The following is a 16,476-nucleotide window of genomic DNA, read 5'->3' on the forward strand; positions in this document are numbered from 1 at the left end:
CGATACGGTCTACGGCCTCTTCATCTGCCGTGGCGACATGTCCGTCGATGTCTGTCAAGATTGCGTTGCCAGTGCAACAAAAGACATAGTAATACGCTGCCCAGTGCAGAAAGATGTGGTGGTTTAGTACGAAGAGTGCATGGTACGCTACTCATACTACTATATCTTTTCTAGCATGGCTACTAACCCAAGCGGTTTCCTACGGAGCCCATTGAATATGTCGGAGCCAGACCGGTTCAACCAGCTAGTGCGAGCAACAATGAACGACTTGGCAAGCCAGCTTTCAAACGTTAGGGCTAGAGCCAAGAAGTTTGGGACAAAAGAAACGGCTTTCACAGCGTTACAAACGTTGTACACCCTTGCCCAATGCACGCTGGATATTACCGGTGCCGATTGCAATAGGTGTCTTGAAATAGCTATAAATACTTTGCCGAGTTGTTGTGGTGGAAAGCAAATGGGCTCAATTATGTTTCTTAGCTGTATTGTTAAGTATGCGGTGTCCCTGTTTCACCAGAAAACAGATACGTTGGCTCCCACGCCCCCTCAAGAACAAGTTCTAGGATCAACAATATTGTTAATGTATAGCATAGACTAGATTAGCCCATTAGGCTTAGCCTAGTATACTATACTTGTAGTTTACTCATATTACTTGTACTGCACACATACCTAGTTTATATAAGGCTTTCTATTGTACATTATTATGGACACACAAAATACAAACTATTCAGTCTTTCTCTCTCTCACTTTATATTGTTAACATGGTATTAGATTCATTGCTCCAACCTAGTGGTATTTTCCGGCGTTCTTCCGTTGCCCTCGCCTTCACCAGTAGCCACCGTCAAAAGCAAGTCACCGTCGTCACACCCAACCACTACCTCTCGAATCTAGTCTATTCATCAATCAAATCGTCAAACCATAATTACGTTGTGATAGATCAGACTTCTCCAATCAAAACCCAGCTAGAAATAGTCCCAAAAAAGCTCCCACACACCGCCCCAAGTTTCTGTCTGTCGTAACACGTGCCCACGCGCCACAACGCACTCTCATGCGCCCCCACACACCCACACGCCGTTCATTGCCGTGTCACCACATCAGCCCTAGTGATGTTAGCACACGTCATCCTTGTGACGTCAACCCTAGTGACATTAGCATCTGTTGACTTTGATCGCCGCCATTGACTGAGGTTAAACTTTTTCGAAGGGGCCTATCTTGCTAATTTTTTCGTGTAGATTCCGATTTTGGGCTTCGTTTCTTTATTTAAGGTCTCTAAATCCCACTTTTCAGTCACTTTCTTCATTATAGCTCAACAAAACGAACAAGATATCAATCGTCCTATCACCATTATGTTGGATGGTCCTACTAGCTATTATGCATGGTCTCAGAATATGACTGTCTTTCTCAAGGGTCGTAAATTGTGGAGATATGTGACTTGTTCAACTCCTAAGCCAGTACCAAACCCTAAGTCCAAAGCCACAGCTGCTGAAGATGCCTATAAGACTGCTATTACAACAGATGATTATGAAGAACGCCTAAAGGAATGGGACATTATTTAGAGTAAGATCTTGTCTTGGTTTATCAATACCTCTATTCCCTCCATTCATAATCTTCTTCCTCATCTTGAGACTGTTAAGGCTGCTTGGAAATTTCTGGCTGATCACTATAATTGTACTAATGATTCAAGCCTAGAGTTCCACATTGAATCAAAATTTTATCAAATGGCCAAGAGACAGGTCAGTCTATTTTTTATTTTTATTATCAGACTTCTACTGTGGGAACAACTCTTTGGTGTAGATCCTCCATTAGTGCGTTCTAAGGACATTGAGCTCTTTGTCAAATATCAAGATCACTGTAAATTTATGCATTTCATGATAGGTTTACATGAAAATTTTGAGCCTACTAGGGCTTCTTAGGATAGTTGATCTCCTACTCTTTCTCTTGATGTTGCAGTCAAGGAGCTCATTTATGATCATGTCATCATCTGATCATATATTGGCTACACCATCTCCATAGCCTCCCATTGCTGCATTCATTGCTCCTCCACGAATAAACTTTGGGCGTCCTGCCACTCAGTCTTCCAAAGGTACTCGTTGTGAGTTTTGCCATGCCAAAGGCCATGACATCTCAATTTGTCACAAACTGCAGAAATTTATGCAAAAGCAGAATAAAACTTCTCTTTCTCGGGCAACTGTTGTAGGTTCTTCAGATTCATCTGTTCCTACAGGTTCATCTTTGTCTTCCTCACTTACTACGGCTGATATTGAGGCAGTAGTTCAACAAGTTTTATCCGGCACTTCCACTGCCCTTTCTGTCACCTCAGGTAAACAACCACTACAAAAAAACTGGTCTAAAGCTGCGTTTTTAAGACCCCAAAAACGCGGCTATAGGCTTTTAGCCGCGTTTCCTATGGCCGCGTTTATAAACGCAGCCTAAAGTCCGCAGCTCAAAGCCTATAGCCGCGTTTTTTGAAACTGCGACTAAAACTAGACCTATAGCCGCGTTTTCGAACTGCGGCTATAGGATTCGGCCTATAGCTGCGTTTTTGGAAACGCAGCAGTAGACCCCAACCTATAGCCACATTTATTAGAAACGCGGCTCCAGGACAGCTTTGAGCTGCGATTATCAACGCGGCTAAGGCTTCGAAAACGCAGCTATAGGTTGTTTGAAGTAGATGAATAAGAGTCTATAGCTGCGTTTTAAGAAACGCGGCTATAGACCCAATTTGAGCTGCATTTTGAACGTGGCTATAGATATTTTTCCAACGACGTTGAACAACCTATAGCCGCGTGTTAGAATTATCACTCATATCATATAAGCAATAAATTGCTTCAAACTTAGACTACATTACCGGTATCTGTCCCCCCACTCATTCCTTGTTCACGAAATGTAACAACATGCCACTAATAGAATAATCACAGCACAAGAAACAATACAATTGGCTTGGTTCATAACGGACAAGATAAAAACAGAAAACTAACCTTCATCAGCAAAATTGGAGTCAAAGACAATATTTGTAAGATGCTGCTTCAGGAAAACCTACACAATGAAAATGATAAAAATAAGATGATGGAAATTTATGCAGATAGGGCGTTAGCTTATAAAATCATAAATGAAAAGACTATCTACAAAAGGTAGAATAAAAGATTTCAAAAAAGCAAAAATTTTAATATCGAACATTAACTAAATAATATTTAAATATAAAATGACTCAAACTGTATTGCGCCAACCTTGATAGGACCCAATATATTTAGAGATCTACACCAAGGATCTTTGTATTCGGTTTCACATACATGATGAAGAGTGTCGGATTAATTTACATATGGAACTTTGTATTCAATGACATCTCAATGTCATGAATCTACAAATATAAACAATTAATTATATATGCAATGGAATTTTCCTTTTTCACATTTTATCATACCCTTGACAAAATTCATGAGGAACTAATTAATTAAGAGATCCCCTAAGTTGACACAGTGTGTAAACCCAAAGTTATTCTTAAACTATCACATCTTATTGGACTTTTGAGGTGGCTAGTTTAAATGAATAAGAGGATCTTATTCCACAAAGTTTAATTTTCAACAAAAAAGGTACGTAATTCAAAGTTTCAAACCCCCATACTTAACAAAAAGAGAAAGCAATAATGAAATAAAAAGTCATTGTTACGTACCTTTTTTCATAATTAATCAAATACAACGTATCCTAGCTAATTATCTCATTTTGGGAGAATAATCTCAATTTATTTGTTTAGAGTAAGCCGTATAAAATTAAAATAAATAAATAAAATTAGCATTTTTCCATTCTTATCATCTTTCAAAAAAATTACGTCTCTAAGCAATGGGGGAAAATGAAAAGAGATTGTTCAGTGCTGTATACAGAACTGACAATCAAACAATTTATTTCATCAACCACTAATCTGGTAAAACAGTAAAGAATATAAATAATTAGATAATCAAAATAAACAACCTTCTTTAAAAGGGAAAAGAATATTAAGAATATGTTAACAACAAATAAACTGACTAGCAGGGTGATCAATATTCTGGATCAAAACAAATTCTAAGCCTCTTCCCCGAGAACAACATGCATTGTGCTAATATATATATGACGAGGGACTAGATCAACTATCTCAATGGACAGCAACAATTCAGTTCTAAATTGAGGAAAAAGAGAATAACAAAAAGAAAGAAGGAAAATGGCAAATCATAGAGAAAGAATGCATTTCTCACCGTAAGAGTTGCCTCCAGTGCTCCATCAGCAATTGAAAAACTCACATACTTTAGTCAATTTTCTTTCATAAATTTAGGACCTAGCCGTGCAGAAGGATAGGGCCAAAACTGAAAATGTTACAAAAATAAAAAATAAACTGAACTTTTTCATAAAATAATAAAATAAAACACAGATCATACGAAGGTGAATCCAGTAGCGACTTGCAGAGGATTTTCAGCAGTCCATTGAGGCATTTGTGCTAGCTCTTTTAGAGAATTTATGTTCTCAAAAATCCCATATTTGGGAATCTGAAAAGACAAAGGATCTACCAAGATTGTTATGATCGGTGATATACCAAGATTATTAACAGTAAAATTTATGAGATAAGCAGTAAGTTTCAGTTGGCCATCTACAAGAACAACTTACCGCCAATGATAGATGGCAGTTCCCATACTTAAGACCATCATGAACAATAATAAGATCTTCATTGCCCTGACAGCAGGAACAAAAATGATGAACTTTTAATGATAATGCACTTCCTCATACCAATTCTTGATAAGAACACATGGATTTTTATTTTATTTTAAATAAGTAATAAAATTTCATTTAAAAAAAAAGGGAGCAAGATAAAGCACTATTCTAGTACACAGGGTCTACACAAGAAACAAGGAAATTTTGCTAGTTAAATTTCATAATGAGTCCATGATCTGCCGCTAATTGCAACTCTTCCCTTTGATAAAAGTGTCATTCCCTTTACTAAAATTCACATTTATGAGTATGGCAGAGCATCTACCAGCCAATTACAGGATGCCATTGCATTTATATGTCTGTAACCCCCAATATGGAGGGTCTTGGAAGCACTCTGCCTATTTTCCAAGGTGTAAACTACGTGCACAAGTTTCTATTGAGGTAATGACAAAGGGAAGAATGCTTCACATAATTAGAGTGTTCATTGGATGCATGTGTGTGTGTTTAAGAGATTGAATTCTTCCCTGAAACAAATCTTACAATTTTGCTTTGGGTTCTAACCCATGCTTGAGTATCTAAACCCTTTTTTAATGAATGAATTTTTTTTTTTTTTTTCAAGGAAATACATCAGATCAGTACAAAGACACTATAGAATCACAGCTGGAATAGCCAGCAACACAGAAAAAACACAGAAACACATAGCAAAGAACAAAAGTAAGTGACAAAGCTTGCTTGAGTATCTAACCTTATGGGCAATTTGAATTATTCCAGTTAGTAACATTGAGTAATCCTTTCTCTCCTCACTCACAAAAATCCAAAACACGAAAGACTACAATTCTGAGACACAAATAGAACTCAAGTCAAAGAAGACCCCCCCCCCCCCCCCACATTGCCACATTCTTCAAAACCCACCACAAAATCACAATCCCAAACTCACCAAAGCCCCCCAATTGGGTCTCTATGAACCCAAACAATGGCTTCAAATACGAAATCTGAGAACACCCATTTCCAAGCACCAAAAATCAATCAACCCACCCACACAATCATACCCAAAGACCCACAATAAATCCCATATCTGACACAATCAAAGATCTACTAGAAATGAAAAAAAAAAAAAAAAAAAAAAACAAAAAAAACAAAAAAAACAAAAAAAAACACAACACACGATGCGAAGAAGGTCTTGGACTCAAAGCAAAGCATAAGGGTATGATATAATTTTACAAAACTAGTTAGGTGAAGTAGGGGAAAATGATAAAGTGACAGCCCAGCAGAATTGAAATTTAGGACCAAAAAAAAAAAAAAAAAAAAAAACAAACAGATTACAGATATCAAACGAAAGCGAAACGAAGTTGCAGAATAATGATATTTTGTTGCTCCATCCAACAAATCCACCAACAACCCAATACCCGAGACTTTTCAAAATGATTCTTAGCTCACCTCACACCCGACTATTTGGTCTATAACCGCCGTGGCATCTTCAACTACCCAAACTGCCAAATCCTTCATGACCAACAAGAACAAAGTCCCAACCCCACCTACGGGCTCCAAACCCATTAATCTAAAAGAGAAAACACACCCAAACAAAACCCTAAATCGTATTTAACAGGAAAACTTATAAAACAAAATTAGAAAACTTACTGGTAATAGCAGCTATGGGCGGAAAGCTTCTCGGCAGCGGTGGTGGTGTCGATCAGAGACGGCGGTGGTGTCGATCAGAGACGGCAGTGGCGCCATGGTGTTGAGACTGATAAAGAGTGAGGGTTTGTTTGAGAGTGAGAGTGAGAGTGAGAGGCTAGGGTTTGTTTCCTGGTGATTAGGGATTTTTCCTTCAGTATATATACCAAGGCCTGAAGCTGCGTTTTTAGTTATAAACGCAGCTCCAGGTGCTTCTATGGCCGTGTTTGGAAACGCGGCTTTAAGAAGGCCTGAAGCTGCGTTTCTACTTATAATTCCAAATGCGGCTTTAGGACAAGGCCTAAAGCTGTGTTTTTACTCACAAACACAGCTCCAGATACCCCTACATATTTTTTATAAAAAAAAATCTCGTAAATGGGTCTATAGCCGCGTTTTAAAAACGCGGCTATAGCCCTTCTCACATAAACGCAGCTGGAACATTGTGAAACGCAGCTCCAGATCAGTTCTGAAGCGGCGTTTATTAAACATGGCTCTAAGCTGGTCTATAGCCGCGTTTTTATAAACGCGGCTATAGAAAACGCAGCTTAAAACCGCGTTTTTTGTAGTGAACCTTGGTTTTTTGATACTGCATGTTGTAACCATATGACTTTTGATGAATCCCAATTTTCTGATAAGGCACCCTTAGAACATCCAGTCACCATTTACACTGCTGATGGAACTCCTATGCCTGTTAGTCATAAAGCAACAATCTCTTCACCTTGTTTATCTCTTAGTGACACTTTTCATATCCCAAAGTTATCCCTCAATTTACTTTCTGTTGGTCAACTTTGTGAATTAGGCATAGATCTTCTATTTACTAATCATGGTGTGGATGTGCAGAATCCCCGGACGGGTCAAGTGCTTGGGACAGGACGTAAGGTTGGTCGTATGTTTAAGGTTCATGACTTAAAGATTCCTTCATAAGTTGTTTCTGCAGCTGCTACCACTGCCACCCCTCACCTGATCTATGGCATGCTTGTCTTGGTCATCCATCTTTATCTCATCTTCAGTTGTTAGCTTCTCAAGATCATTCAGGTTCAGTTTAGTTTCAAAAATTTAATTGTACTTCCTGTCATTTTGACAAACAAACAAAAGTGCCCTTTAATAATAGTGACTCCTTTTCTTCTACACCTGTTCCCACTGAGGGTGGATCTAGATATTTTGTCATATTTGTGGATAATTTTTCTTGGTATACTTGGATTTATCTGCTTCAGCATAGGTTTGAACTTGTGTCAACTTACCAAACATTTCATAAAATGATTGAAACATAATTCAATCGCACCGTCAAAGTCTTTCGATCAGATAATGCTGAAGAATATAATCATAAATCTTTCTTATCCTTTTTAGACAGTCATGGTACCCTTCCTCAGCGGTTTTGTCCTTACACCTCTTAACAAAATAGTTGTGCAAAACGAAAACATCGTCACATTCTTGATGTTGTCCACACCCTTCTCATTTCTACCTCTCTTCCTGAGCGCTTTTAGGGTGAGGCTGCACTCATTACTGTGTACACTATTAATCGTATTCCTTCACCAACTACACACAACAAATCTCCATTCGAGCTTCTTTATGGTCAAACCCCTAATACTCCTCTCTTCGGGTTTTTGGTTGTGCTTGCTTTGTCTCTCTTCCTCTTCATGAACGAACAAAGCTCCAGCCTCATGCTTGTCTCTGTTGTTTCCTTGGTTATGGTGTATCTCAAAAGGGGTTTCATTGTAATGATCCCATTTCTCATTGCCTTTGTGTCTCCCATCATGTTGAGTTTTGGGAACATCGTTCTTTCACGAGTCTTCAATAGTTTCCTGCATCTTGTTCCTCAGAGTCTCCCATTTTTACTTGTCTTTTCCTCCCTTTTTATCCTAAACTTATGGAGGATTCTTTAACATCAGCTGCCTCTCTAGACGACTCATCTCCGGTTCTGTCCCCAGCATGTGACCCGCCTGTCTTGGATCCTGTGGCACCAGCTTCTCATGAGTCTCCTGCTAGTCCTAAACTTTGTCACTCCACTCAGGTATGCATTCCTTCCCTTTATCTCACTGATTATCATTGCTCTTTTGCTCTTGCCACCCTCTATGAACCTCACACCTATCGTGAGGCCCATACTGATCCTCTTTGGCAGCAAGCTATGAACGAAGAACTAGATGCCCTTCATAAGAATCATACTTGGGATATGGTTGATTTGCCTCCTAGTTAGTCTGTACTAGGTTGTAGGTGGGTTTACTAGATCAAGACCAAGGCTGATGGATCTATTGAATGGTACAAGGCTCGCCTAGTTGCCAAAGGCTTGACTCAGGAGTATGGCATTGACTATGAGGAAACATTTGCTCCTATTGCTCACCTTACATTTGTTAGATGTCTCATTGTTGTGGCTGTTGTTCGCCGTTGGCCTCTTTATCAAATGGATGTGAAGAATGCTTTCCTCAATGGAGATCTCCAAGAAGAAGTGTACATGTAGCCACCCCTTGGCTATCCACACTCAGGGAATCAAGTTTTTCACCTTCGCCATGCTCTTTATGGCCTCAAGCAGGCTCCTCGAGCTTGGTTTGAAAAGTTTAGCTCAGTTATTGCTCAGCAGGGTTTCACTTTGAGTCCTCATGACACTGCTCTCTTTGTCCGAAGATCCTTTGTTGATATCATTCTTATTCTTCTTTATGTTGATGATATGATTATTACTGGAAATGATTCTGCAGGTATACGCTCTCTTCAGCACTTCCTTAGTTAACATTTTGAGATGAAAGATCTCGGTACTCTCAGCTATTTTCTTGGACTTGAGGTTACCTCATCCTCTGATGGCTACTACCTTTCCCAAGCTAAATATGCTTCTAATCTTCTCTCCAAAGCCAGTATCACCGACAACATGACTATTTCCACTCCCTTGGAGTACAATACAAAGCTCACACCCTTGGATGGTGAACCTATATTCGATGCTACTCGCTATCATCAGTTGGTTGGTAGTTTGATCTATCTCACTGTTACTCATCTGGATATTTCACATGCCGTGGGTATGGTCAGTAAGTTCAGGGATGCCCCCCGTTTTGTCCACTATGCTGTCGTTCTTCGGATTCTTCGATATGTCAAGGGCACACTTTATCATGGACTCCACTACTCCTCTCGGTCTTCTCTCGAGCTTTATGCTTATTTAGATGCAGACTGGGCAGGTGATCCGACTGATCGATACTCTATCACAGGTTTCTGTTTTCTGTTGGGTACTTCTTTTGTCTCATGGCCTAGCAAGAAGCAGGATGTGGTTTCCCGTTCTAGTACTGAGGTTGAGTATCGTACCCTTGCCGACACCACCTGCGAGCTTGTCTGGCTTCGTTGGCTCTTGGCTGACATGGATGCTCCACAGCCCACTGCCACTCCTCTTTATTGTAACAATCGTAGTGCTGTCTATATTGCTCATAATAATGTCTTCCATGAATGCACCAAGCACATTGAGATCGACTGCCACATCACTTGCCAGCATTTCAAGAAAGGCAATCTCAAGTTGTTCTCGATCTCCTCTACTGATCAGCCTACTGATATCTTCATCAAGACTCACTTGCCTGGTTGTCTTCAAGATCTTATATCCAAACTCCAGTTGGCTTCCTCCTTACCACCTCGAGTTTGAGGGGGGATGTTAGTGTATAACATAGACTAAATTAGCCCATTGGACTTAGCCCAGTATACTGTACTTATAGTTTACTCATATTACTTGTACTACACACATACCTAGCTTATATAAGGCTCTCTATTGTACATTATTATGGACACACAATATACAGACTATTCAGTCTTTCTCTCTCTCACTTTATATTGTTAACAAATATCACCTAAAGGTTATTTTATTTATTTATTTGATTGTAATTTCTTTTAAATTTGGGTTGAGCTCCTTCTAAAAAATAGCTAAAAATCACGACTTTTTAAATAGTGGTCAATACCGTTTTGTACCTACTGGAACAGCCAATATGCATGAATAAGAGGAGGAAGGAGACGAAAGATTAAAAAAAAAATTTAAAATGAATGCAAATCCTCTGTATCATAATTTATAGAGTTAATTGTGGAAAACAGCTTCTTGAAAAATAGAAGAAGAGATCGTAGGTGTGTGCTCTTAGCTCAACTAGTAAAGTCTCTGATGGTTGTATAAGAGATCGGGGGTTCAATTCCTGCCTACATAAAATGCTGATTGGTGTCTTGGTCTAATAATAAAGAGCTATCATAAGGAGCGGATGCTATAGGTTAAAACTCTCTCTCTCTCAAAAAAAAAAAAAAAAAAAAAAAAAAAAAAAAAAAAAAAAAAAAAAAAAAAAAAAACACTTACAACTTGCAAGTTGTCCCTTACAACTTTCAATTTTTTCATAGATAAGATCGGCCTACTTTTAATTTTTATTGGACACATATCTTGAGTATAAATTTAATAAATATATATACACGCTTTTAAGTCAATGAAATATATATATATATATTGAAATGGTACACTAGTATTGATTGATATTTCAATATATTGTTCTCTTGAACAAATCTTAACAATCTCAAGTACAAAATTGACTCCCTTGCTTCTTAGTTAAAAAATCACATTTTTAATTACTTTTTAGGGTGTGGGTAAAAGTGTGTAAAACAAATTGTGTAATAGCTCTTCCCTCCCCCCCCCCCCCTCTCCTTCCTATTATATTTATTTGAGTGATGGTAAAGATATTAAAAATTTTACTACATAAATTTTATAAGCTAACTTATGACCAATCACCAAAATATAATTCAAACATTCATGTATTATATTGTTTAAGCGACACTAGATTGATTAAAAAAAAAAGAGACATTAGATTCTTATATAATAAAATATATATATATATATATATAAAAAGAATTGATACCAATAAAATTCTATATTATTTGTAAGTTTTTGGTAATAAAATTTATGGTTACTTTAACAATTTTCAATTGATTTTGGCTGATGGAATTTTTTTTTTTTCATTTAAAAAAAAAAAAAATTATGGAAGACAATGGCTAGCTTTATTTATGAAATCCCTCTTTGTACAATGGGGGAGAAGAAATGAGGCTCACCCTTTTAATCATTAGTTCCTCCTCTCATTCTCCTTTGCAAAACCAACCAAATCTTGAGTAGCTCTATTACAGTTCTTTTTTTTCTTTTTCTTTTTTTGAGAATGCTCTATTACAGTTCTTGGAAGCAAAAACAAACCCCTTTTTTTTAATAAACAAACTTAAAATGTCTAATTGGCTGACAAAAACTCCTCTAATATCACTCCTATCCCGGTGACACACATGTTTCCTTTCAAGGAATTAAGGAGTGCAAAGCTAGGTTTGAGCATTCTAGAACAGCAGAGGAGAAGCCTGCATTTAGAGTTATTTAAATTTCAAGTATTTCACGCTTGACATTCATTTCTTCTATTCAACAAGATATATGGTACTACATGATTTAAATTTTAAAGAGTCATATGGGATGGACTTTTAGATTTACTATATTAATTAATACTGTATAAAATAAAGGCATTTTATTCTAAATTAAGAGTATTATTATTCTCTCTCTTTTTTCTTTTTTCTTCTTCTTTTTTTTTTTTTTTTTTTTTTTTTTTTTTTTTTTTAAGGTTATAATTTGCAAGCAATATGTATTATGTAGCACTATTGTTCTTTTTCAATTATCGAAAATGGACTAGGCTTGGGAGTCAAAACAGTAAACTCAAACTAAAATTTTTTTTTAAATAAAATAAAATAAAAAACCAAATCTAGTATTAATTGGGGCGAATGTTAGCTTGATTTGGTGATTTCACTTTTTGTTTTCTGGATTTAATGGATTTCAATGTATCAATGTAAGCTTCAAAGGAGTCCAAATCTTCTATCTCACACTTTCTGCTCCACTTTATACTCCACCAATAAAAACTTGCCACATGTCCATTAATTTAATTAAAATGCTAGATTTATGCTATTTTCTTATTTCAAATTTTTTATTATTTAAATTTAGATGAGCATTTAATTAAAAGAAAAATCACTCATATTCCCACCGCCATCACCACCAACTTCACCGAAGTGGTTGTCCATCGATCCATTAACGCCTCCAGTCACTGTCAATTGCTGCCGCCAAGCTAATACCACCGGTCACTGTCCTCTTTAATTTCAAACCAATTTCACTGCTACCGACGAAACCCACTACTTTGTCCCTCTCAAACCTAAGAAAAAAAAATCCACCCAGCACTAGAATGAACGTTCTATTAAGGTGTCCCATTTATATTTTTCAAGCCTTCAAACCAGCCTTATGGCACTCCAAAACAAATCCCTTCAATCCCAAACTCTAAACCCAGAAACAGTTCTTGATTGGACTCACCTTGTACAACAAGCTTATGTGCCAAGGCTTCTTCATTAACATCAATGACAACACATCCTCACTCTGTAAATTGCATTCAAATTCTCAGTGATTGAATAGCAAAGTTTGGAATTTTCCAATCTTTCAGTTCAAAGATTGAAGTTTTCTGTGTTTTTTCAAAAGCTAACTTCGATGTGGAACCTAAACCAATCACCATTTTTTTTCATGGGTTTGAGAGGGACAAAATGACTGGAGCCATACCCGGAGGTGTTGATGGTGTCGACAGGCTCTTGATAGTGGCTTCGAAGAAGGTTGGTGGTGAATCTGGTGATGAAGGAATACGTTGGGTTTTTTTATATTTTGATTTATCTCTGGAAATTGAAATGATAAAATGGCATAAGTCTAGCATTTTACTTAAATAAATAATTATGTGACATGTTTTTATTTGTAGAGTATAAAGTGAAGTAGGAAGAATGAGATAGAAGATTTGGAGTCGCTTCAAAGACAGTATTTGACTAAACAAAGACGAAACCATAGTTGGATGCTCCAATATATGGTTGGTTTATTCATTGCCTGCAGCTAGCTGGCCTTTAAGGATTTTTTTTTTTTTTTTTTTGGCTCCAAGTGAAAGAAATGAAAGATTAAAACTCCTTAACCACTTGTGCTACTTTTTGATTTTTGTTACAGCTAATTGATCAAGGCTATCTACTTATCAATTTGTTTTCAATCATAGGACTATAAATGAATGAAACAGTTTGGGCCCAATTTATGAAAAATATTGTTTATGTTCATTTATTTAAAAAATTAAATAAAAGTCAAAGTCAAGTTTAGGATCAACTATTAAATAAGCTAAACTCAAATATAATAATGTACTCATAAACAAATTTGTGAGTATGATGCTCGATTAATACATTTATAATACTATATGTTTAGATGTTTTAATATTTAAAAATATAGTTATATAGACATAAGATTTTTTTTTTTTTAGAAGGATATAGACTTGAGATTAGATTATATAAGTTTGTAGTCGTGTTTAGAATATATTAAATTACTACTTGTAATATATTGATGATATTTATCATCCATTTTCTAATAGTATTGGGTTGGTGAATCTAATTGTTATAAGTTCTTGAACAAAAATAATTTAGTCTAATTAACTTAGATAATTTAATTTCATTTATAATTTAGTTATCAATTATTAGCATAGATTTATGAAAGGGTAAAAACTTTAGTAATAGTGTTTACGATATACGGGAAAATAATAAGTTAATCAAATAAGTATTACAAACCCGGTTTAAAACACTAATATTACTATTTTTGTATGTGTTTTAATAAGTATTACTGTTTACTCAAAAAAAAAATTGAATAAACTCAAACTTGTTTAATTAGAAAATAAATTAGAATTGAACATGAAATCTAATTTGATAATAAATTTGCTAAGTTGGTATTTGAAATAAATTTAAATGAACAACCATCAACTTTTACCATGCAACTCCACTGATTTACAGCCCTCTTCAATGAAACATTATTGTCTACAAAGGACCTCTAATTATTAATCATTTTATGATTTTTCTTAGCAATGAAACATTATATTGTTTACGCAGGAAAAAGTCAAATCTCATTGCAGACAATTGTTGTTGTTGTTGCTTCGATTTCTGTTTCTGCGTTGCTATTTGTTGCCGGCTACTGCTACCGTAGAAGGAAGCAGAGAAAAAAATACAATGTTATTCAGGAAGAAAATGGTAAACAATTAATGATTTGATTGCATAACATTTTCATATTTCCTAATTTTTACACTTGTAGTTACGTAATTAACTGTTTTGTCTTGCAAATGATATTACTACGGCAGAGTCCTTGCAATTTGATTTTGCAACAATTGAAGGAGCCACCGACAAATTCTCTGATGATAACAAGCTAGGTGAAGGCGGATTTGGTGTGGTTTACAAGGTATAGGATTAGTTATCAGTATTTGTCAAAGCATTTTTGATATTGAGATTACATGAAATTGTTAGGGGTAAATTGTTCTAAGATCGGTTGAAGTATATTCTCAAGGCATACTTCCTAATGGACAAGAAATAGCTGTGAAGAGGCTATCACAAACCTCTGGACAAGGATTAGGAGAATTCAAAAATGAAGTTGTAACGGTAGCTAAGCTGCAACACAGAAATCTTGTAAGGTTATTGGGATTTTTCTTAGAAAGAGAAGAAAAAAATACTTGTTTACGAATTTGTGCCCAACAAAAGCCTTGACTACTTTTTACATGGTAAGTCCCTTATAAGCAGATGTCTGATTTTAAAGTTTGCCGTAGCATATGTGAGGATTAAGGTTTTTCTTCAAGGAGGATAAAATCCATCCAAGAAGGGCTCAGTTTGTTTGCTTAACTATTAATAAGTCATTATTGTTGTGGAGCTCACAAGAGATGAATAGATTAAATTGTCTCTATGTAAGACTAATATTTTTTTCCCAAAGTCAAGTGAATTGGTTGAATATGCGCATGGTTTAATTGATTATTCTAATTTTTATTCTAACTTGAATTTCTCTCTCTCTCTCTCTCTCTCTCTCTCTCTCTCTCTCTCTCTCTCTCTCTCTCTCTCTTCTCTCTCTCTCTCTATATATATATATATATATATTTGATGAATCTGTAGATCCTAAAAGACGAGAACAGTTGGATTGGTCAAGACGTTACAAAATTATTAAAGGCATTGCTCGAGAAATTCTTTATCTTCACGAAGATTCTCGACTTAAGAGTTATACATCGTGATCTTAAGGCTAGTAATACTTTGTTAGATCAAGACATGAATCCAAAAATTTCAGATTTTGGCATGGCAAAGATTTTTGGGGTTAATCAAACTCAAGGAAACACCAATAGGATTGTCGGCACATTGTAAGTTCTAAATGTCTACCAAAACTCTGCACTACTCTAATCTAATATTCTACAAATTCTGTTTTCGACAATATAGGGATGTGTTGCACTCTAACCTTCCCTGTAGCATGAATCTATGCGTGAGTAATGTTGTCAGATATACTATGAGCATTACATTGTTTAGGCAAACCCGTCAACAAATCTTGTCACTAACATTTGCTGCATCAATGGTGCCATATTTGTAGTGGCTACATGTCTCTAGAATACGTCATGTTTGGACAATTTTCTCTGAAATCTGATGTATACAGTTTCGGGTCCTAATTCTAGAAATTTTAACGGGTGAGAAGAATAGTTCTTTTTGTCAAGCAAATAGTTCTGAAGACCTTTTAAGCTATGTGAGTATAAACTAAACGTTCAGATTTTGTCTTCCTATATGAATGCCAACATCATCACATCAGTGTTGGTGCAAAAAGATAGTGACATTGCAACATTACTTGACCAATTGGTGCAGGCTTGGAAACATTGGAGGGATGAAACACCCTTGGAATTGTTGGATCCAACTTTGGGTGACTCTAACACGAAAAATGAAGTCATCAGAAGACTCCATATAGGATTACACTGTGTACAGGACAATCCAGCTGACAGGCCTACTATGGCTACGGTAGTTCTTATGCTAAACAATGACTCTGTTATTCTGCCGTTACCTCAACGACCAGCATAATTTTTCCGTAGCCGAACAGAGGACAACAAGCGTTCAAACAAGCCGGAGTCAAATCAATCAACAAGCAAATCAATTTCTTATTCTGCCAATGAAGCATGAATTACTGAATTATACCCTCGCTAGTGTGAGTATTGTAATTAATGGTCTCACTAGAATTAGTATTTGTTTATAAGTCATGAAATTTGAACTGTGAGTAGCATATGGCAATTGCTTAAAGATTTGAAACTTCATAACCGTAGTAGCCTTCAATCC

The 16,476-nt window shown here is 36.3% G+C and overlaps 1 long non-coding RNA gene and 1 pseudogene across 2 annotated transcripts; one reads left to right on the forward strand and one right to left on the reverse strand.

Annotated features, from left to right (window-relative positions):
- Positions 1 to 4,260: 4,260 nt before the first annotated feature.
- LOC115988950 lies at positions 4,261 to 6,343 on the reverse strand. 2 transcript variants are annotated; one of them, XR_004091719.1, is made up of 4 exons: positions 6,310 to 6,343; positions 4,630 to 4,695; positions 4,404 to 4,511; positions 4,261 to 4,303 (listed from the first exon to the last, which is right to left on the reverse strand). It is a non-coding gene; the product is annotated as an uncharacterized LOC115988950 (long non-coding RNA). The 2 variants fall into 2 exon arrangements; XR_004091718.1 differs by having other exon boundaries at positions 4,276 to 4,511.
- A 2,733-nt stretch (positions 6,344 to 9,076) lies between these two features.
- LOC115991154 lies at positions 9,077 to 16,224 on the forward strand (annotated as a pseudogene).
- The last annotated feature ends 252 nt before the right edge of the window (positions 16,225 to 16,476 follow it).

The sequence above is a fragment of the Quercus lobata genome, chromosome 5 (genome assembly GCF_001633185.2).
Source record: "Quercus lobata isolate SW786 chromosome 5, ValleyOak3.0 Primary Assembly, whole genome shotgun sequence".
In the NCBI taxonomy this organism is placed as follows: Eukaryota; Viridiplantae; Streptophyta; class Magnoliopsida; order Fagales; family Fagaceae; genus Quercus; species Quercus lobata.